The 23,649-nt window shown below is 39.8% G+C and overlaps 1 protein-coding gene and 1 pseudogene across 6 annotated transcripts in view; both read left to right on the forward strand.

The window, feature by feature from the left end:
- Positions 1-23,649, forward strand: part of LOC137250411 (carboxypeptidase D) — a 346,211-nt gene that overhangs the window by 291,902 nt on the left and 30,660 nt on the right. The gene's annotated exons all lie outside the window — the stretch shown is intronic.
- Positions 2,709-22,712, forward strand: LOC137248693 (piggyBac transposable element-derived protein 3-like; annotated as a pseudogene).

Raw genomic sequence — 23,649 nt, forward strand, 5'->3', positions numbered from 1 at the left:
TTTTGTTTTGTTCATGAACTTATCATACATATATTTGGCAATTTGAAGAAAATGATATTTCGTCTTATGATGGCTATGATACTTTTCATTCAGTGCCCCATTTAAAAAAATCAATCGCTAAAATTTATGTGAACAAGTGTAAAATATGGCTTCAAAACCCCAAGAGTATCTATCTTCCAGTGCATATAAAAGGTAGCAAAACAATTTTATATTGAAAAATTTATAAAAATTTAAGTGTTTATATTGTAACGATTTTTTTTGGGCATTCCGATTATTTTGCACCTTCTGTTAACGTTCGAATAACTGAACTGTCGAATAAATAACTCCAATATTCAGTATTGCAAAATGGCCTTTATTTAGACAACTTTGGGAGTATTACTTCACAATAACAATTATACTTCACAAATAGCGTGTTTAAATCAAACTGATTCCTCAGTTTACGCTGATTTTATACTCCCGGTTACCTCCTTCGCTCAATTCTCCTAAGGCCTAGACGTTTCACGAACATGCCTTCTAGAACAATTGTATCTCATGCTTGGTTATTTAGTTATATACATGTTGTATATCTGTAGTTTATGCGTGTGTATGTGTGAGTAACAGCTTGGGCTCTCATCCTCTGAATACACATGTGTATGTGAAATAATCTGTTCGCTTCGAGCTGCTGGTTATGTGTGTTGAATATTCTTCGTTGCCTTGTACATCAGCGTGGCTGCTTGCTTTATTGTGTACATGTACATAGGCGTGGCTGCTTGCGTTTTGTTGTTGTTGTGATTATTGACTACATCACAGTGACGCTAATATTCGCCACACTGCCCTCCACCTAAGTCTGCTCGTCCCGATCAGACAAATTTTCCGATATAAACGCTGCTAGCCTCTCCAAATGAACTACTTTCATTTTGTTTCGTTGTTTGCCAATAGTTTGTATGCTGTAAACTAAATCATTGATCCGTTGTACAACTTTATATGGACCCTCCCAGTTACACTGAAATTTCGAGGGCAAACCTTTTTTTCGTTGTGGGTTATATAACAGCACCAAATCTCCTTCCAGAAAACCCTCCGAATTAATTGCTTTATCATATCTGGCTTTCATGTTGTCTCTTCATAATCCTGGTTCGTTGTCTTACAAGGTGGAGAAATTTTCTCATTTCTTCCTCCCAGACATCAGTGGATTTCCTGGCATTTCTTTCCGCATCGGCATCTATCCCAAACTTCAAGTCAGCTGACAGTCGAAAGTCATTGCCAAAAATTACCTTTGCGGGAGTTTGGCCCATTGTCTTATGCACTGCCGACCGGTAAGCCATCAAGAATAAGGATATATGTATATCCCACTCTTTACGGAACTTGTCCACTACTATTCCTAAGTGCTCCTCCGAGGTTCTATTGAATCGTTCCACCATACCATCGGACTGAGGATGCAATGCAGTTGTCCGAGCTTTTTGTGTGCCCAATGTCATACACATTTCTTGGAACACAGCTGATTAAAAATACCTGCCTTGGTCAGAATGTTACTCCATTGATACACCATACTTCACAACCTAATTGTTTGTTAACACATCTGCTACTGTTTCCGCTTTTTGATTTGGGATTGGGTATACCTCTGGCCATTTGCTGAAATAATCCATAACCACCAGTACATATTTGTTTCCGCGGCAGCTAATAGGAAATGGACCTGCGACATCCATAGCGATCCTTTCAAATTGTGCACCTGAGTTATATTGCTCATCTGGCCATGACTTCGGGTTTTGGGCCCTTTCGCTCTGCTGGAAACCTCGCAGTTGGCAATCCACTCAGTGACTGACTGACGACAACGAACCCATAAAAATCTCTGCTTAATTTTCTCAAGCGTCTTCGTGAATCCAAGATGACCTTCACTTGGACCATTATGTAGGTCGCTGAGAACGTCAGGAATCTTTTTCCTGGGAACAACTATGAGTTTCTTCTTTTATTGACCGTCCTCACTCTCCCATATTCGATGAAGGCAACCAATATCAATTGTAAACTATTTCACTGGGCCCAATATGACTCTCTGCTGACATCTCCTCTCTATTGGGTCTTTCGTTTATTTCGAACCCTTGCATAACATGTAACAGGTCTGTATCTTCTAGCTGGCACTTCCTTAGTTGTTCGATGTCCCATCCATCCGAACACTTAATAGTCATAAGCCGAACATCTATGATGTCTTCCTTAGCCTCAGCTTTCGAACAGTGTTTGCATTCCAAATTACATGGTCTTCGTGACATTGCATCGGCATTCCCATGGATACTTTCGATGCTCAGTGGAATAGTCATAGCTTTGTAGTCGCTCGATCCACCGTGCCAACTGACCTTCTGGAGTACGGAACTGCAGAAGCGATTTCCACATGGCGTGATCTGTCCTGACGAGGAATCGCTGCCCGTAGAGGTACTTGTGAAAATGTTTAATGCACTCTACCAATGCCAACAACTCTCTTCGTATCACGCAATAGTTCCTCTCTAGTTTTCCAATTGATCGGCTGTAATATGCAACTACCTTCACCTGTCCATCGACCAGTTGTGACAAAACGCCTCCTATAGCATTAAATGTTAATTAATTCAGATTTTGCCGCAATATGTCTTAACTTTTTAGTGGATATGTTTAATGACGAAATCAAAGATGTGCGCATAAAAGCAATGTAAAGGCTCATTGCTATTGCTCGTCATATTATTTTGAGTGAGGAGCAGTTGGAGACTATGGTAAGTGCTTTACAAGATTACTCAGTTGAGGTTCGTGAGAGTCTACATTTGATGTTAGGCGCATGTCGCGTCTCCACACAGGTAAGTAAAACCAAATTTCATTACATTTGATCAAAATATCAATATCAAAACCCCATGGCCAGATGACTTTTTTTCCTATTTATGCATAGCCGAAAAAAATGGTCCACGAATAATGTCAAAGTTAACTAAGCCCGCCTGCAGGCAAAAGTTTCTTAAGTGCATTCAAGTGCTCCGGATTGTGCTCTTCTTGTAGAGATCACAAGACTCCCCAAAATGTTTGGGAGATTTTGTCGTTGCTTTTGTTGTTTTTGTAGCGATAAAGACATTCCCCGAAGGCCTTGGGGAGTGTTATCAATGTTGATGGCTAGGCTCACACCTCCTAGCTCCATGACGAGTTTGGGGTCGCCAGAGCCTCGGGGTTGGAGAAGCTATATATTGCGCTGGCAACCCCTTGATAGGGTTGCGCTACACAACCCCTTGAATCAATTTGGTATTTTAGTCCCATCTTACGACTGGCATACCTACCGCGAGTATATTCTAAGCCCCCTAACCCGCTGGGGTTATCACTTCCGATAGTCCTTCATCGGATATTAATCGGGAAAATATCACAATTATGACCCGACCATCTCGAAACTATTTGATACAACCACGTTGTATATTATGTATTTTTGTGGGTATTTCTGAAGTAGAAACGTCATTTAGTGGGAGTCCTGACGATTGCCACGCCTCACGGTGTTGAACTCAATCCTGGTTAAGAGATATGGTTAGATGCGTGTGTCGGAAACTACTTTTAGGACAGTCGCACTCATGCCAGTGTGTCATATGCAAAGGATTGTTGCATCGAACGGGGTGTTCTGGTTGAGATCTCAACATTCTGAGACCCTGTAATTTCTTCAAAACATTCGTAGCTCCTTGCATTTTCCGCTACAGGGCGTCCCGCAGTATGCGCCTTAGCTTGTTGTTGTTGTTGTTGCTGTTGTTGTATTAACGATTTCTCATAGTTGTAGTACCCTGTTAAGCCTGAGCTCGTTTCTCCTAAAGGATATGGAGAAAATCTTAGATCAGCATTTCAGGGAGGTCAATCTAAATAAACTCCCTCTTTGTAGGAATCAGTTCCCTACCAGCCAGGGAAATCCACGGAGATAGCTATTCATAGCCTCACGGTAAAAATTGCATTTACTGACATATCAGAGGCTTTTGATAACACAACACATCAGGCAATCGAACAAGCTATGATTGACAAGGGCATAATCCCTATGATAATTCGATGGGTGCTGTCCATGTTAAAGAGTAGAACAATCCATTTGGAACTGGGAGGGACAACTGAATCAATCGCGGCCACAAGAGGTTGCCCACAAGGAGGTGTGCTCTGTGAACCCTTGTCATAGATGACCTGCTTCAGTTAATGAAAACCAAGGGATTTGATTCACAAGGGTATGCAGATGACCTATTTTTTGCATCACAGGGATACACGAGGAAACAATATGAGATCGCATGCAACAAGCCCTTCGCATCATATAGAGGTGGTGGGATACCAAAGGATAGTCTATCAATCCTACCAAAACTGTCGTAGTGCCTTCCACCCAGAGAAGGAAAGCATCCATCCCCGAACCATCCCTGAGTGGAAGAAAAATACAATTCTCAATGGAGGCAAAATACCTGCGGTCACACTTGATAGAACCATCACGTGGAATGCTCATTTGGATGATATCCTAAACAAATCAACAAGAGCTTTCTTCGCCTGTACTCGACTCTACGGCAAAATATGCGGGATGTCTCCAAAAATGGTTTACTGGACATTTAATACTGTTGTAAGGCCAATAGTCACCTATGCTTCCCTAGTTTGGTGGCAGAAAGCCACGCAAAGAACGGCAACAGCAAAACTAAGCAAACTGCATCGACTAGTTTGCATTGGCATAACGGGTGCAATGAGAACGTCCCCTGCTGATGCACTTAGTGCTTTAGTGGGAATACCTCCCTTCCCTATTCTGATAGAGAAAGAGGCAAGACTAGGCACACTAAGACTTCAAAATATTTCGAAGTTGAAGCCAGGAAACATGTTGGAGCATATGAAAGTAATAAGAAAATTCATAGGACACAACTGCGTGCATAATGTCCCCTAAGCTCAGAATCTTACGGAACTTTGAAGTGTCCATTGTGGACAGGAACCACTGGGAAACAGGGAATCCCTATAATGGCCCTGACTCAATGGTCTGGTTCACGGATGGATCGAAATTCGATGACGGAAGAACGGGAGCTGGCATCTATGGGCCGAACTTCAAGAAATCGATACCACTTGTATGCTACACCACCATATTACTGGCAGAAATCCATGCAATGGAAGTCTGCGAAGAGGCTTAAACTCGAAGAGCATCTACATTATGTCGGACAGCCAGGCTGCCCTGCGAGCCTTGCAGTCTTACACAGTCACATCTAAGCTAGTGGATGTGGTGGTCCTTAACAACCTGGGAGCCAAAAACAAGGCTTTGTTAGGATTGGTTTCCGGACATCAGGGACGAGAAGGTAATATACATGCAGATTACCTAGCAAAGCAGGGTGCTATAGCAGCATTCTATGGTCCAGAGCCCACAAAAGCACACGCCAGGGAAACCTTAAGTAACGGCGAAACTAAAAAATTCAGACGTCACTGCAGAAACACGCCAAACTGTATAACTGTTTCTGTGAGCTGGATGATGAAACGCCGGTTCACATTCTCTCCGAATGCATCGCCCTGGCAAGGTAGAGACTCTCCCATCTAGGTGGTGTGACACTTAATCCTTAATCCCTGCTCAGCTGAGTATAAAAACAAGTAAAGGTGGATAATTTCGGGTGTAACTGAACATTATATACTCAGCGTGAGCTTCAACTGTACATTTCTTTTCAGATAAATTAATTTTCTTCATAACACGTGGCACCGGCCGTTTAAAATAAAAATTTCTCCACATTTCCTCTTACAATAAAACTTGATAAGTGAAATATCATTCACTCAAAACTATTTTTTGCTAAGTTATAACTTATCATTCTAGTCTACGACCCTTTTAAACTTGTTTTATATCAAAGTTGCCGTGGTCCTTAACCGATCCCGTCGATTTTAACTAGAAATATTTTCTGCTATAAGGAAAATATGTGTACACAATTTCATTACGATATGTTAATTTTTCTACGAGTTATGGCTCCCGAAACATAGAAGATTGCTTAGTCATAAAAGGGGCGGTGCCACACCCATTTTCAAAAATTTTAGTGTTTTCCAATTTAATGCTATAATTCAATTTAGAAAGTAAAATTTTATTGACACAAAGCTCTTTTTCGCTAAGATATAGCTTATTTTATTCGTCGACGGCCCTTTTAAAAATCTTTTATATAAAAGTGGGCATGGTCCTTAACCGATCTCGTCAATTTTTTCTAGAAATATTTTCTGCTTTAGGGATAATTTGTGTACCCAATTTTATTACGATCCGTTAATTTTTCTTCGAGTTAGGGCTCCCGAAACATAGGAAATTGCTTAGTCATAAAAGGTGCGGTGCCACGCCCATTTTTTTAAATTTGAAATCTTTCCTATTTATTGTTATAAATCCACTTGGGAAATGAAATGCCATTGATATAAAGCCCTTTTTGCAAAGACATGGCTTATTTTATTCGTCCACAACCCTTTTAAAAATCTTTTATATAAAAGTGGGCGTGAAGAAAAATTAACGAAATCGGTTAAGGACGATTTCGTTAATTTTTCTTCAAAGCATTCCTTACAGTAAATGCAACCTCGCTGCCGAATTTTGTTACGATAGGTTTAACGATTTTTGATTTATGATTAATAATATTTGCGAAATTTATTTTATCACAAGTGGGTGGTGCCACGCCCATTTTAAAAAGCTTTTTAAAATTTTTATTAAGAGTCTCAATATCAGCCCACACGTCAAATTTCAACATTCTAGGTGTATTATTTACTAAATAATCACGTTTTTTGTGTTTTCCAAAATGTTATATATATAAAAAGTGGGCGTGGTTATCTTCAGATTTGGCTAATTTTCAATACCAATCTATTCTGGGTCCAGATAAGCTCGTGTACCAAATTTGGTTAAGATATCTCAAAATTTGCTCAAGTTATCGTGTTAACGGGCAGACGGATGGACGGACGGACATGGCTCAATCAATTTTTTTTTCGATCCTGATGATTTTGATATATGGAAGACTATATCTATCTCGATTCTTTTATACCTGTACAACCAACCGTTATCCAATCAAAGTTAATATACTCTGTGTGCAAAGCACGATGAGTATAACTAGTAAAATATTGCTTGCTTTCTTGCTATACAAGGAAATATTTTTGGGACACCGGTGTTCCATATACGTAGAAAGTGTTAAAAATACGGCATATTATACATGTATCATTTAACCTAAGTGAACTTAATACCACAACTCAACTGTACAAATATAGAAACTAGCAATTAAGTACATTTAAATTTTCCTTTGAAAAAGAATAGCAAAATAATAAACATAACAACCTTGAATTTGTTATTTTGGCAGATCAAAAGCTGTTTGTTCAACTGATTTAGAATTTGTATTACGCTTGACGCATTAACCATAAAAAATTAAAATGAAAAACAAATTAATTAATGCTTGGCGCGATTTATCTCGGAGAAGATTTAGGCCGAACTTCTTTTCGAATTTGCGTCTTGCTCCCTTTTGATTTTCCCAACGAATTGGCGAACGGGGCCTAGATGTTTTATGCCAATTCCAAACGGAAGCTGATGCAAGGAAAATGCGTCTTCACTGAAACGCTTTTCATAGTAGCAATACGCTTGGAGTGTATGCGAAATCACTGCAGATGGTGACCGCGCTCGGACATATTTTATTTCCAATTGAAAAACTCGTTCTCAATTTTTGATGTTGCTTTGGCCGGCACTTGAACTCAGGACCTTCGGTGTGGTATACGAAGCACGCTCCCACCAAATCACGGCAGCCCTTTTTTTTATCAATAAGTGGTTTGAGATTTTCGCAGGTACACGGTAAAAAGTTGAGCCTAAGTCTGAAACATTTTGGACATATGATCAAACCAAATTTTGTTTATACTTATATAGATTATAATGGTCTTCCTGAAAGTGAGTGCATCGAGCTGGATTTCAATTTGCAACTGGAGAATTCTACAAATGAAGTTATAAAAAAAAAAAAAATTTGGGTGGTTCCCTGGTATCCTTTAAGTCAGTAACTAGTTATACAAATTTCTGGGTCGGAACTAGACCTAATTTGCCAAATAAGTACAAGTTCGGTACGAATAAGACTTTACCCAGTTATAAAATCGACCGCTTGGGTTCTTATTTTGCATATTTAAGTTGAGAAATATTTTTTCTGAAAAAAACTGCTACCACCTTTAAGCAACTTCGACTATGATTATGATTTCTTTGCCTAAACTTTCCCACTGGCTCGGAGATATCGATAAATGCTCTAATATCGTACTAGAAGCAGCATTTAGAATTCCTCTTCGGTTCGGAAGCAACGAAATAGTACCAAGAAAACAAGTAAGCTTTCATTTTTACACTAGTTTGGAACTAAATAGTTCCAATAAACCAACTACATAGTTCCAAAGTGGAAATATGTATCTAGTTCAGAACTAAAGAAAAGTTAATGCAACTCAAACAAACTACGACATCGCCATGTTAAATTCGCCAATTGGAAGCATGTAAAAGATATATAGATACGCACTAGTTCAGGAGATGTTTCCTAAAGGGTTGCTCTACCTACAGTATTTTTTATTTCTACAAAAAAATCTGTTATTTTTGAATTTTCAGTATCAAATTTAAACTCTTAGGATAAGTGTTAAAAGCAGGCGTTTCTATTCCAGTTTCTATTTTTAGTTTTTTAAAACCTTTTGCTTTTGTTTCAAACCCAGAGGTTACTACAAGTTTGTATTTTTAGATTTTTTGAACCATTTTTGGTTTTGCTTAAAACTATTTTAATTTTATAAACTTATTGTTTAAACAAGTTTTAAACTGAAATCGAATAAATCTAAAAAACACAGTAGTAAACTGAGCGGTTTCCAATTTAGTAGCAAAATGTTTCAAAAAGTTTTTAAACCGTTGAATGGTTGAAAATTTAGGCTCAGATTTTTAACCGTGCACTTGCACCCAAAAATTTTATCGAGCTTCACCACCGTATATAAATAGCACCCACAAAACATTTCTTGCTTTAGTTACTTTATACTTCTTTATACTTAACAAGCAGCAGTAAAACTCAGGAACTGAAATGAATTTTGACAATCATATCGCAATCCTGGTTGTCGTCCTGAGCTGTGTTTTGACCCATATAAATTCAAAAACTGACGATCGACGTTATTTGGTAGCATTACTTTACAAAGAACAATATTATTGCGCTGGTTCTTTAGTGACTATGTAAATAGTGATCACAGCTGCGAAATGCCTGGACGGTTTAAATTTAAATTTAATCACCGTTGCAGGTAATGCAGCAACTTTCTGCGAACCACGTCGCGGAGTGAAGGAAGATTATTATCAACATTATTCAAAATTTAATCTAAGGTATATAGCTGGAATAAAACTGAATAAACCCTTTGAAGATTTCGATGGAGTGGAGCCAATACCACTTTGCGATGATCAACTTTTGGTGGGCACAAAGATGGAAGTTAGTGGATGGTCTTCACAAATGAAAAACCCGCGTCTTCTTAGACTCGTAAAATATGGCGTAACTATAACATCACCAAAGGAATGTGGGAAATACCAACAGCTGTTTTGTGCTACAGGTGGCGATGTAGGTTGTGATGGACATTCTGGAATACCGGGCGTCGTGGATGGAAAACTTTGTGCGGTGGGAATATTTCCGTTATTTGGCGTCCACGTACATCGGCAACTTTATGCAAATGCAACTGATCCAGAAGTTATGTGGTTCATAAGAGTATTGATTAATAAAAAATAATCTAGAAGGTGATTTTGTATATATGTATGTAAGTGCCGAGTGATTTATATATATTTGTATACAAAAAATTAAATTTATCCTTTAAACAATTTTCAATTTGTTTTATTCTTTTTAAAATAAAATGCTGATTTAACTTTTTCGATAAAGTTGAAATAGTATGTTCTGTCATACGATTTGTGATTTAATAAGAAGAATAACTACCTGAACTCATTTGTATTTAACAGCAAAATTTGATAATGAGCTTATGAATGAACATTACGCCGAGTAAAGTTCTTTGATTTTCTAAAGTCGGCAGATTAATAAGGAGAAGCCTATTTCTATATGGTGGCAAATGCACACTTGAATCCCAGTTAAGACCACGTAGTGCAAATATTATGAATTGCTTCTGTACCGACTCAATACGCTTTATAAAGTTTTGATACCCTGGGCACCAGACACGCGAACAATACTCTGAGAATGGTCGTGTCAACGATGTGTAGAGGGTCTAAGTCAGATACGGATCATTAAACTCGTTAGCCCATCGCTTACGAATCCCAGTATACTCGTTGCTTTGCTTACAATTGATGAAATATGTATATTAGAAGTCAGTTTTGGATCAAAAAGAATGCCTACATCATTTACAACAGATATACTCTCGTGCGTTTAGGCGTGCTGTTTAGCGTATAAAGTGTCAAACTTGGCTTCACTCGATGAAATGTCATTAGTTTGCATTTCGAGCAGTTCAAAACTAGTAAATTTGAAATGAGTCCAAGCCTGCCTGTAGCAGCTCCATGTGGCAAGACTAGACTCCGAAGGCAAGTATGAGTAACAAAGTTTAACATCATCCGCCTACATAAGAGTTCGGGAATGTATGAGAATTTGTGGTAAGTCATTTATAAACAAGGTAAAAAGCAATGGACCCAAATGACTACCCTGACGCACACCAGACGTTACATCAAACAACCTTGAAAGACTATTTTTAAACAAAACATAAATTCCCGAACTCTGTGCATGAATCACTTATCTGAAAAACTTAATAAATTACAACAGGCTCCATTTTATGTCACAGTTACAATATATTACTCTTATGGCATAAGCCTTATGTGTCGAATCAACACATAAATGTTCATCCCATGAACGAACCATATAAACAAATTTAACTCACCGGTTGCCGAGACTTCCCTTTTAAATCATTTTGAAAGTGCCTAGCTCCATTTGATAGGATATCTCTGTATGCATATGTACAACAGCAAAAAAAAAAAATATGTGTGAACTTTTATAAGCGCGTGAGAATTTATAATACTTAAGCATCATTTAAAATGGGAGCCACCATGGGATACCTGCTGTAAAACATCTATGTACATAATTTTCTAAAAGTAATATGCAGAAAAGAACAGATTGCGTTAGGAACTAAATATGGCATAATGATAGCATGACCCCGGGAAAATCCTAACAAGTTCCCGAAATTACCCCCAAATTAGAGTGCGCATGAAGTGACCTTACAACGACCTCGAAGTGAACCCCAAATTACTCTGGGAGGATTCTAACAGAGTTCCTAAAGTTATCCTGGAATGACACCCAAGTGACCCCAAATGACCCTGGGAGGGCCCCTGGAGCCTTCCCAAACTCATCGCGCGAAATTACCCCCAAATTACGCCATTAAGACCCCGAGCATATCTATATATAACCCCAAAATTACCCCTAAGTGGTCCTTGAATTACCCCGGTAGGATCCTGAGAGAGTCCCAAAAATTATCTCAAAATTATTTCAGAAGCTTTCCTACGGTTATCCTCAAATTACCCCCCAAACTGGTCCGGGAGGACCACGAAACAGTCCTCAAAAGCATCCCGAAATGACGCCCAAAAGTATCGTGAATACTAATCTAGACATAGGGATACCTAAACACCAAATTTCAGGCAAATCGCACGGTGAATAGAATTTCTTGAATAGATCGGTCCATGGTCCACCACTTCCAGGAAAGAAAGCTCTCTGGTTTTCTGTGAAGCTATCCTGCAAGTTTGAATAAAATCAGCGAAGTGGTATATATGTAGGTAGATTGAATCTCCTTAGTTCACAAACATTAGCATACATATACATATGTACCCGTAGAACGCATAACCAAACTAGTAAGGAAGGTTAAGTTCGGGTGTAACCGAACATTACATACTCAGTTGAGAGCTATGGTGACATCATAAGGGAAAATAACCACGTAGGAAAATGAACCGAGGGAAACCCTGGAATGTATTTGTATGACATGTGTATCAAATGAAAGGTATTAAAGAGTATTTTATGAGGGAGTGGGCCATATTTCTATAGGTGGACGCCATTTAGGGATATCGCCATAAAGGTGGACCAGGGGTGACTCTAGAATTTGTTTGTACGATATGGGTATCAAATGAAAGGTGTTAATGAGTATTTTAAAAGGGAGTGATCCTTAGTTCCATAGGTGGACGCCGTTTCGAGATATCTCCATAAAGGTGGACCAGGGGTGACTCTAGAATTTGTTTGTACAATATGGGTATCAAAAGAAAGGTGTTAATGAGTATTTTAAAAGGGAGTGATCCTTAGTTCCATAGGTGGACGCCGTTTCGAGATATCGCCATAAAGGTGGAGCAGGGGTGACCCTAGAATTTGTTTGTACGATATGGGTATCAAATGAAAGGTGTTAATGAGTATTTTAAAAGGGAGTAATCCTTAGTTCCATAGGTGGACGCCGTTTCGAGATATCTCCATAAAGGTGGACCAGGGGTGACCCTAGAATTTGTTTGTACAATATGGGTATCAAAAGAAAGGTGTTAATGAGTATTTTAAAAGGGAGTGATCCTTAGTTCCATAGGTGGACGCCGTTTCGAGATATCGCCATAAAGATGGACCAGGGGTGACCATAGAATTTGTTTGTACGATATGGGTATCAAACGAAAGGCGTTAATGAGTATTTTAAAAGGGAGTGGACCTTAGTTCTATAGGTGGACGCCGTTTCGAAATATCGCCATAAAGGTGGACCAGTGGTGACTCTAGAATTTGTTTGTACAATATGGGTATCAAAAGAAAGGTGTTAATGAGTATTTTAAAAGGGAGTGATCCTTAGTTCCATAGGTGGACGCCGTTTCGAGATATCGCCATAAAGGTGGAGCAGGGGTGACCCTAGAATTTGTTTGTACGATATGGGTATCAAATGAAAGGTGTTAATGAGTATTTTAAAAGGGAGTAATCCTTAGTTCCATAGGTGGACGCCGTTTCGAGATATCTCCATAAAGGTGGAGCAGGGGTGACCCTAGAATTTGTTTGTACGATATGGGTATCAAACGAAAGGCGTTAATGAGTATTTTAAAAGGGAGTGGACCTTAGTTCTATAGGTGGACGCCGTTTCGAAATATCGCCATAAAGGTGGACCAGTGGTGACTCTAGAATTTGTTTGTACAATATGGGTATCAAAAGAAAGGTGTTAATGAGTATTTTAAAAGGGAGTGATCCTTAGTTCCATAGGTGGACGCCGTTTCGAGATATCGCCATAAAGGTGGAGCAGGGGTGACCCTAGAATTTGTTTGTACGATATGGGTATCAAATGAAAGGTGTTAATGAGTATTTTAAAAGGGAGTGATCCTTAGTTCCATAGGTGGACGCCGTTTCGAAATATCGCCATAAAGGTGGACCAGTGGTGACTCTAGAATGTGTTTGTACGATATTGGTATTAAATTAAAGGTATTAATGAGAGTTTTAAAAGGGAGTGGTGGTAGTTGTATATGTGATATCGACCAAAATGTGGACCAGGGTGACCCAGAACATCATCTGTTGGATACCGCTAATTTATTTATATATGTAATACCTGTCAAAATTTCAAGGGTTTTTTATTTCGCCCTGCAGAACTTTTTCATTTTCTTCTACTTAATATTGTCACGGATATTAGCACCACTAAGCTATACCATCACTAAAGCGATGCTAAGGCCATGCTAAGCGATATTTACGTCAATAATCAAATCATGTATACACATATATAAGGCAGCCGAGAGATGTCACACACAGATGCATTTACTTATACGCATATGTTTTCGCGAGAGACTGTAAACTACAAACATTCACATCAATAATTCAATCATTATGTCCACACATATGTAGGTACACGCAGCTGAGAAGCAAGGCACAACCATATGCAGACATCTTATTTGAGATGCTCCTAAATGTAGGCAATTATAATTGTGGAAGTGTCGCTCACACATACAAGCATGGGGTATGAGAGAAGCTATAAAATCGTGCAATTTTAGTTATAGCTAAGAAGTTTGAGAGCTCATGGACAATGCTAGTAGATTCTAGAACAGGGCCATTCATTTCATAGCACAATTGTGCCCTCTCAATTCACACGCATATGATTCGCTCTGTCGTCGTTAATTGAGTTAGTCGCTGCTTGGCACTTGGCGTAGCTACATCAGTAATGGGTATCGGCTGATCGGTATCAAAATAGTATGAAAAATTATGCGCGATACACATGTTTGTTGTTAGCTCGTTGCTTGCTAGCAAGCGACTAAATGAAAAATCAATTCACCCGCACTATCATCGCGACGATTGCGCTCTCACTAATACAGATGCACTTTCAGTTTTGAATGGCCCTGTTCTAGAAGGTGCGAACGAGGAAACCAGAGAGTATAAAAGGCCGCAGATGTAGAGGCGCTGGAATTCAGTTTGATTTGAGTTGTCAAGCAGTTACGACTAAGACGATATCTAGCGAGCAATAGCAGTATTATTTTGAAAGTCAGTTTCATTTAAGCTATCAGTTTGGTTATTAAGCTATTCGTTGCACCGTTTGAGTGTTATTGTGAAGTATTTTAATAAAGGCCATTTTTCCATTATTCAATATTGGAGTTATTTATTCAACAGTTTAGCGATACGAACCTAGCAAAAGGGCAAATAAGAGGATTTGCAGCAAATTCGTTACAATTGGTGTTAAAAGAGGAATTGTTGAATAAATTCCGGAGGACAACAAGGACATGGCAAAGTTCAGTGGATTGAAGATCCAGCAACTGAAGAAGGAGTTGGAGAGCCGTGGATTGAATACAAGCGGCGTTAAACTCGAACTTCAGGCACGGCTACGAGAGGCAATGGAAGCAGAAGGAATTGATGTGGACGAGTATGTCTTTTATCCTGATGGGGACGAGACAACAACAAAAATTGAAGAGAAAAATGAAACATCGCAGACAGTTACGAGCACAGACTTTAACATGATATTGGCTGCAATAGCTGCTCAAACATCGACAGTAACATCAATGTCGTCGCAAATATCATCCCAACTAAAATCACAGGAGGCACACATTTCAGAAATGTCGACACAGATTACATCCAAGATGGAAACTCAGCTGGAATCGCAGGAGAACCGTATAACAGCGAAGATTGAAGCACAAGAGGCACGTATAACAGAAATGTCATCACAAATATCCACAAATATGTCATCACAGCTGGAAGAACAAAACACATATATGGCAACCCAACTGAAAGAACAAGAGACACGCATAACAGTACAACTAGAAGCACAAGAGGCGTGTATATCATCAAAACTCGAAGCGCGCATGGACGAAAAAATAATGCAGTTTGAAGAAAAATTCGAGGCAGAGGTGGATGCGTTGAGAGGTCGTATACAGGAATTGCAACTTAATCGGCCGGCTGATTCAGCGAGTAATACGAAGGTAAAAACTCCATCCTTTGACGGTTCTGTTCCTTTCCAGGTCTTCAAGCTACAGTTTGAGAAGGCCGCAGAAGTGAACAACTGGAATGCGGAAGATAAAGTTGCTGCACTGTTAGTGACATTGAAGGGGCCAGCAGCGGAAATCCTACAGACGATTCTCGAAGGAGAGCGGAACAATTATGAAGCATTGATAGCTGCTGTATAACGACGTTATGGAAGCGAGCATAGAAAACAGATATTCCAAATTGAGTTGCAAAACCGCTACCAAAAAGCAAATGAGACATTGCAGGAGTTTGCTTCAGATATTGAAAGATTGGCTCATCTGGCAAATGCGGACGCACCCGTGGAATACACTGAAAGGGTAAAAATCCAGAGTTTCATAAATGGCATATGGGACGTGGAAACGAAGCGAGCTACATACGCAAACCCAAAGCTGTCATTTGCTGAAACGGTATCACATGCATTGACTCAGGAAACGGCTTCACTATTGAGTAAACCAGCATACAAAGCTCATCGTGTGGAAGTGGAAAGACCAGATTGGGTAGACACAATTTTGGAAGCACTGAAGGGATCATAACAGAAAAATGCCGGAGTTATTAAATGTTTCAAGTGCGGCAACCCAGGTCATATTGCACGACATTGCAGCAGCAATTCCAATAGTTCCAACAATGTGGGTGGCCGTAAACGCAGAGCTGAAGGAGACGAGCAAATCTCCAAATCCACTCAATCGTTAAACTAAAGCGAGTCAGCCGCAAGGGGCGACAGCTGGCTCCCGCAATTGAATGCCCCATAATCTCTATCTCGCAGATTGGAAGAACATCGATCAATCTTACTGTTGGATGACATGTGGACGGAAAGGAGCGTTTACTGACTGTAGATATGGGTGCATCTCATTCCATCATTCAACAAAAAGATAAGACCATTGCTTGGAGCAAGATTACGTACAGCCACGGGAGAGGACACCCAGGTAATTGGAGAAGTAGAATGTGAAGTCGCAATTGGGAACGTCATGGTAATACACAATTTTATAGTGGCAGAAATTGTTCATGAAATTATAATTGGAGTGGACTTCTTAATCGACCAGGGCATCAAGATCGACATGCAAAGCAAGACGATGCGATATAAAAACATGGATGTACCAATTAATTTCAGCTACGAGAGAGGCTACAGCAGTGAACGAGTGCTGGTGGAAGAGAGTCAGCAAATACCACCAAAATCCGAAGCAGTCATCTGGGCAAAGGTTGATGGAGATTGTGGGACAAACAAATTGTGGGTTGTCGAAGCAGCAAACAAATCAGCACTAAACATACTTGTAGGAAAAACCCTGGCTATGACAAATTTACTTCAAAAAAATTTTTTTTTAAAGTGGGCGTGGTCGTTCTCCGATTTTGCTAATTTTTATTAAGCATACATATAGTAATAAGAGTAACGTTTCCGCCAAATTTCATCATGATATCTTCAACGACTGCCAAATTACAGCTTGCAAAAGTTTTAAATTACTTACTTACTTACTTAATTGGCGCTTAACCGTCTAAACGGTTATGGCCATCCAACAAGGCGCGCCAGTCGCTCCTTCGCTCCGCCAACCGGCGGCAATTGGTCACACCAAGGGAGTTTAAATCGTTTTCCGCCTGGTCCTCCCAACGGAGTGGGGGCCGCCCTCTACCTCTGCTTCCATAGGCGGGTTCCGATAGAAACACTTTCTTGGCCGGAGCATCATCTTTCATTCGCATAACATGGCCTAGCCAGCGCAGCCGCTGCGTTTTATTCGCTGGACTATGTTGATGTCTGCGTATAGCTCGTACAGCTCATCATTAAATCTTCTTCGGTACTCGCCATCGCCAACGCGTAGAGGTCCATAAATCTTTCGAAGAACTTTTCTCTCGAACACTCCCAAAGCCGCTTCATCTGCTGTTGTCATGGTCCATGCTTCTGCCCCATATAGCAGGACGGGTACGATAAGTGACTTGTAGAGTATGATTTTCCTTCGCCGAGAGAGGACTTTACTTTTCAATTGCCTACCTAGTCCAAAGTAGCATTTATTGGCAAGATTGATTCTTCGCTGGATTTCAGTGCTGATGTTGTTGCTAGTGTTGATGCTGGTTCCCAAATAAACGAAGTCTTTTACTATTCCGAAATTATGGCTGCCAACAGTAGCATGGTTGCCAAGGCGCATATGCGCTGACTTTTTGCTCGATGATAGCAGGTACTTCGTTTTAAATTACCTTATTTTAAAAGTGGGCGGTGCCACGCCCATTGTCCAAAATTTTACTAATTTTCTTTCTGCGTTATAAGTTCAACTCACTTACCAAGTTTCATCGCTTTATCTATCTTTGGTAATGAATTATTGCACTTTTTCGGTTTTTCGATATTTTCGATATCGAAAAAGTGGGCGTGGGTATAGTCCGATATCGTTCATTTTAAATAGAGATCTGATATGAGTGCACAGGAACCTGCATACCAAATTTCATCAAGATACCTCAAAATTTACTCAAGTTATCGTGTTAACGGGCGGACGGACGGACGTGGCTCAATCAAATTTTTTTTCGATCCTGATGATTTTGATATATGGAAGTCTATATCTATCTCGATTCCTTCATACCTGTACAACCAACCGTTATCCAATCAAACTTAATATACTCTGTGAGCTCTGCTCAACTGAGTATAAAAATACCACGCAAACGCATAACGGGGGTACCCGCGTGTCCTTTTACAAGTTTTTACCGTGACAAATACACAGTAACAATATTTTTACGTAAAAATTATTACGGATTGTGAACTGAGCAGTGAGTTATTAAGGTGCGCTGGGCATATAAGGGTGCGTGAAATATCATATAAAGGCAAGAAAAAGAATCAGTTCCACCAGAATTTGTGTTCGATAAAAGTAATCCCTTAGAGCTTTTCGAAATGTTTTTTGACGATAAGTTTTACGAACTTCTACGTTCTAGTACAGAAAGGAATGCAATTGCAAAATCAACAAGTAAGAAAGGCTAAGTTCGGTTGTAACCGAACATTACATACTCAGTTGAGAGCTGTGGAGACAAAGTAAGGGAAAATCACCATGTTGTAAAAAGAACCTAGGGTAACTCTGGAAAGTGTTTGTATGACATTTGTATCAAATGGAAGGTATTAAAGAGTATTTTAAGAGGGAGTGGGCCACAGTTCTATAGGTGACGCCATTTAGGGATATTGCCATAAAGGTGGACCAGGGCTGGCTCTAGGCTTTGTTTGTACGATATGGGTATCACATGAAAGGTGCTAATGAGACTTTTTAAAAGGAAATGGGCCTAAGTTCTATAGGTGAGCGCCTTTTCGCGATATCGCTATAAAGGTGGACCAGGGTTGACTCTAGAATTCGTTTGTACAATATGGCTGTCAAACGAAAGGTGTTAATGAGTATTTTAAAAGGAAGTGGACCTTAGTTCTATAGGTGGACGCCTTTTCGATATATCGCCAGAAAGGTGGACCAGAAGTGACTCTAGAATGCGTTTGTATAATATGGGTATCAAACGAAGGTATTAATGAGTATTTTAAAAGAGAGTGGGCCTTAGTTCTATAGGTGGTCGCCTTTTCGAGATATCGCCATAAAGGTGGACCAGGGGTTACTCTAGACTTTGTTTGTATGATATGGGTATCACATGAAAGGTGCTAATGAGACTTTTTAAAAGGGAGTGGGCCTTAGTTCTATAGGTGAGCGCCTTTTCGAGATATCGTTATAAAGGTGGACCAGGGTTGACTCTAGAATGTGTTTGTACAATATGGGTGTCAAACGAAAGGTGTTAATGAGTATTTTAAAAGGGAGTGGGCCTTAGTTCTATGGGTAGACGCCTTTTCGAGATATCGGCATAAAGGTGGACCAGGGGTGACTCTTGACTTTGTTTTTACGATATAGGTATCAAACGAAAGGTGTTAATGAGTATTTTAAAAGGGAGTGGGCCTTAGTTCTATAGGTGGTCGCCTTTTCGCGATATCGCCATAAAGGTGGACCAGGGGTGATTCTAGACTTTGTTTGTACGATATGGGTATCACATGAAAGGTGATAATGAGACTTTTTAAAAGGAAGTGGGCCTAAGTTCTATAGGTGAGCGCCTTTTCGAGATATCGTTATAAAGGTGGACCAGGGTTGACTCTAGAATGCGTTTGTACAATAAGGGCGTCAAACGAAAGGTGTTAATGAGTATTTTAAAAGGAAGTGGGCCTTAGTTCTATAGGTGGACGCCTTTTCGATATATCGCTAGAAAGGTGTTCCAGAAGTGACTCTAGAATGCGTTTGTACAATATGGGTATCAAACGAAGGTATTAATGAGTATTTTAAAAGGGAGTGGGCCTTAGTTCTATAGGTGGTCGCCTTTTCGAGATATCGCCATAAAGGTGGACCAGGGGTGACTTTAGACTTTGTTTGTACGATATGGGTATCACATGAAAGGTGCTAATGAGACTTTTTAAAAGGAAGTGGGCCTAAGTTCTATAGGTGAGCGCCTTTTCGAGATATCGTTATAAAGGTGGACCAGGGTTGACTCTAGAATGCGTTTGTACAATATGGGTGTCAAACGAAAGGTGTTAATGAGTATTTTAAAAGGGAGTGGGCCTTAGTTCTATGGGTAGACGCCTTTTCGAGATATCGGCATAAAGGTGGACCAGGGGTGACTCTTTTTGTTTTTACGATATGGGTATCACATGAAAGGTGCTAATGAGACTTTTTAAAAGGAAGTGGGCCTAAGTTCTATAGGTGAGCGCCTTTTCGAGATATCGCTATAAAGGTGGAGCAGGGTTGACTCTAGAATGCGTTTGTACAATATGGGTGTCAAACGAAAGGTGTTAATGAGTATTTTAAAAGGGAGTTTGCCTTAGTTCTATAGGTGGTCGCCTTTTCGAGTTATCGCCATAAAGGTGGACCAGGGGTGACTCTAGACTTTGTTTGTACGATATGGGTATCACATGAAAGGTGCTAATGAGACTTTTTAAAAGGAAGTGGGCCTAAGTTCTATAGGTGAGCGCCTTTTCGAGATATCGCTATAAAGGTGGACCAGGGTTGACTCTAGAATGCGTTTGTACAATATGGGTGTCAAACGAAAGGTGTTAATCAGTATTTTAAAAGGAAGTGGGCCTTAGTTCTATAGGTGGACGCCTTTTCGATATATCGCCAGAAAGGTGGACCAGAAGTGACTCTAGAATGCGTTTGTACAATATGGGTGTCAAACGAAAGGTGTTAATGAGTATTTTAAAAGGGAGTGGGCCTTAGTTCTATAGGTGGTCACCTTTTCGAGATATCGCCATAAAGGTGGACCAGGGGTGACTCTAGACTTTGCTTGTACGATATGGGTATCACATGAAAGGTGTTAATGAGACTTTTTAAAAGGAAGTGGGCCTAAGTTCTATAGGTGAGCGCCTTTTCGCGATATCGTTATAAAGGTGGACCAGGGTTGACTCTAGAATGCGTTTGTACAATAAGGGTGTCAAACAAAAGGTGTTAATGAGTATTTTAAAAGGGAGTGGGCCTTAGTTCTATGGGTAGACGCCTTTTCGAGATATCGGCATAAAGGTGGACCAGGGGTGACTCTTGACTTTGTTTGTACGATATGGGTATCAAATGAAAGGTGTTAATGAGTATTTTAAAAGGGCGTGGACTTAGTTCTTTAGGTGGACGCCTTTCCAGATATCGCCGTAAAGGTGGACCAGGGTTGACTCTAGAATGCGTTTGTACAATATGGGTTCCAAACGAAAGTTGTTAATGAGTATTTTAAAAGGGAGTGGGCCTTAGTTCTATAGGTGGACGCCTTTTCCAAATATCGCCACAAGGGTGGACCAGGGGTGACTCTATAATTTTTTTGTACGATATGTTTCATCCCTTTTTTGTATTTGGTATAGAGGTATGGCATTTTTTTTCATTTTTCTTAATTTTCGATATAGAAAAAGTGGGCGTGGTCATAGTCGGATTTTGGTTTTTTATACCAATATAAAGTGAGTTCAGATAAGTACGTGAAGTGAGTTTAGTAAAGATATGTCGGTTTTTGTTCAAGTTATCGTGTTAACGGCCGAGAGGAAGGACAGACGGTCCACTGTGTATAAAAACTGGGCGTGGCTTCAACCGATTTCGCCCTTTTTCATAGAAAACGGTTATCGTCCTATAACCTAAGCCACTAACAAATTTCACAAAGATTGGTAAATTTTTGTTCGACTTATGGCATTAAAAATATCCTTGACAAATTAAATGAAAAAGGGCGGAACAACGCCCATTTTGAAATTTTCTTTTGTTTTTGTATTTTGTTGCACCATATCATTACTGGAGTTGAATGTTGACATAATTTACCTGTATACAGTAAAGATATTAAATTTTTTGTTAAAATTTGACTAAATAAAAATTTTATTAGTTTTCTATTCTGCGTCATAAGTTCAACTCACCTACCAAGTTTCATCGCTTTATCCGTCTTTGATATTGAATTGTCGCACTTTTTCGGTTTTTCGAAATTTTCGATATCGAAAAAGTGGGCGTGGTCATAGTCCGATATCTTTCATTTTAGATAGCGATCTGAGATGAGTGCCCAGGAACTTACATACCAAATTTCATTAAGATACCTCAAAATTTACTCAAGTTATCGTGTTAACGGGCAGACGGACGGACATGGCTCAATCAAATTTTTTTTCGATACTGATGATTTTGATATATGGAAGTCTATATCTATCTCGATTCCTTTATACCTCTACAACCAACCGTTATCCAATCAAAGTTATTATACTCTGTGAGCTCTGCTCAACTGAGTATAAAAATGAACTTCAGAGTTACAACTGAAGCAGATAAGAGTTTTATCGGTATTTTACTCCTATCTGGTTTTAATAGTGTTTCTTGGTACTGATTATACTGGAACCAACGTATAGATACTCATCATCCAGGTGTGGATGTCTCATAATGGGTTCGAAGAACTACTACGTTGTTTCCATGCAAGTGGGGATGGTCATATTTCTCCTGATGAAAAATTGGGGAAAGTAAGGCCTTTATGGGATATGATGAATGATGGCTAAAGTATTTTCCCGCAGACAAACATTTATCTATAGATGAATCGAGGATACCTTATTTTGGAAAACAGGGAACCAAGCAGCATATTCACGGCATGCCAATTCGTTTTCGGCATAAAATATGGTCACTCTGCTCAAGATTGGGGTATCTCATTTTTTGGATAACCATATCGATGAAGTCAGCAAAGTTGGCCACGATGCTACTGGAACTCTTAAAGCCAACAGAGTTGAAGACGCTCCCATCAAAGATGTAAAAAATATGAAAAAAACTGGGCTCCTACCATCAAGTAACCGATACAAATTCCAACATAACTTTAGGACGTTACAACGAAAACAATGTCGAAACTGTCACCTCAACGGAAAGCGAGCTTCGCCCAGTCGGCAAGTTATAAAGATGGTTCAATAATAAACGTGTAGATGTTCATCAGCCGCATTGCTACCAAATGTACAATTTTATGGGTGGAGTTGATAGACTTGATCAAACTGTCAGAAAATACAGAATCGGAATAAGGCTGAAAATATGGTATTGGCAAATGTTAATGTCTCCCATAAACGTGTGCGGTAATAATACATTTCAGTTATAACGGCTTTCAGAAGCAGGTCAAGGTAAAACTGCTCTTTTTATACTTCACGAGGTATATAGTGCAGACGTACTTGCTTCTTGGAAAATCAGCATCAATTCCACGACGACTTGCAGTAGCACCCTTGATTGGCAAGTCGAAAGTTCCTGATTCTACAAGACTGGATGGTAACACGTTATATCGAGAAAAATACAACTCAAATTCGATGCCGCCATTGCCACGAAATCAAGAAGTTTAAGTGCAGTAAATGTGGGGTTGGGCTGCATCGACACTGCTCCCAATCTTTTCATACAATTGGTTTATATGTTCAGCTAACTTATCCATTTAGACATAGAAGGAGCGTTCAACAACATCAAACACGGCTCGATCAGTAAGGTACTAACTGATCTGGCCATCGAATCTCAGCTGGTGGAGCTTGTGCACCAATTGCTGCTATGCAGGTTAGTACAGGCAGACCTTGCAGGGGTAACGGTGAGCAGGTTCGTCAGTAGGGGAACTCCCCAAGGTGGAGTACTATCCCCTCTGCTGTGGTTCTTGGCGGTGAATCAACTGCTAAGGGACATGGAGGAGAGGGGCTGTAAAGTTATAGTATATGCTGAAGACCTCGCCTTGGTGATAAGTGGGAAGTTTCCACAAATTCTCTGCGATATGATGCAGCTGGAATTAAGAAGGGTCGAAGCATGGGCCGCTGATAATGGTCTGAGCGTGAACGTGTAAATGGGAAATTGGACGGAAATGGGGTATTCCC

The sequence above is a fragment of the Eurosta solidaginis genome, chromosome 4 (assembly GCF_040869045.1).
Source record: "Eurosta solidaginis isolate ZX-2024a chromosome 4, ASM4086904v1, whole genome shotgun sequence".
In the NCBI taxonomy this organism is placed as follows: domain Eukaryota; kingdom Metazoa; phylum Arthropoda; class Insecta; order Diptera; family Tephritidae; genus Eurosta; species Eurosta solidaginis.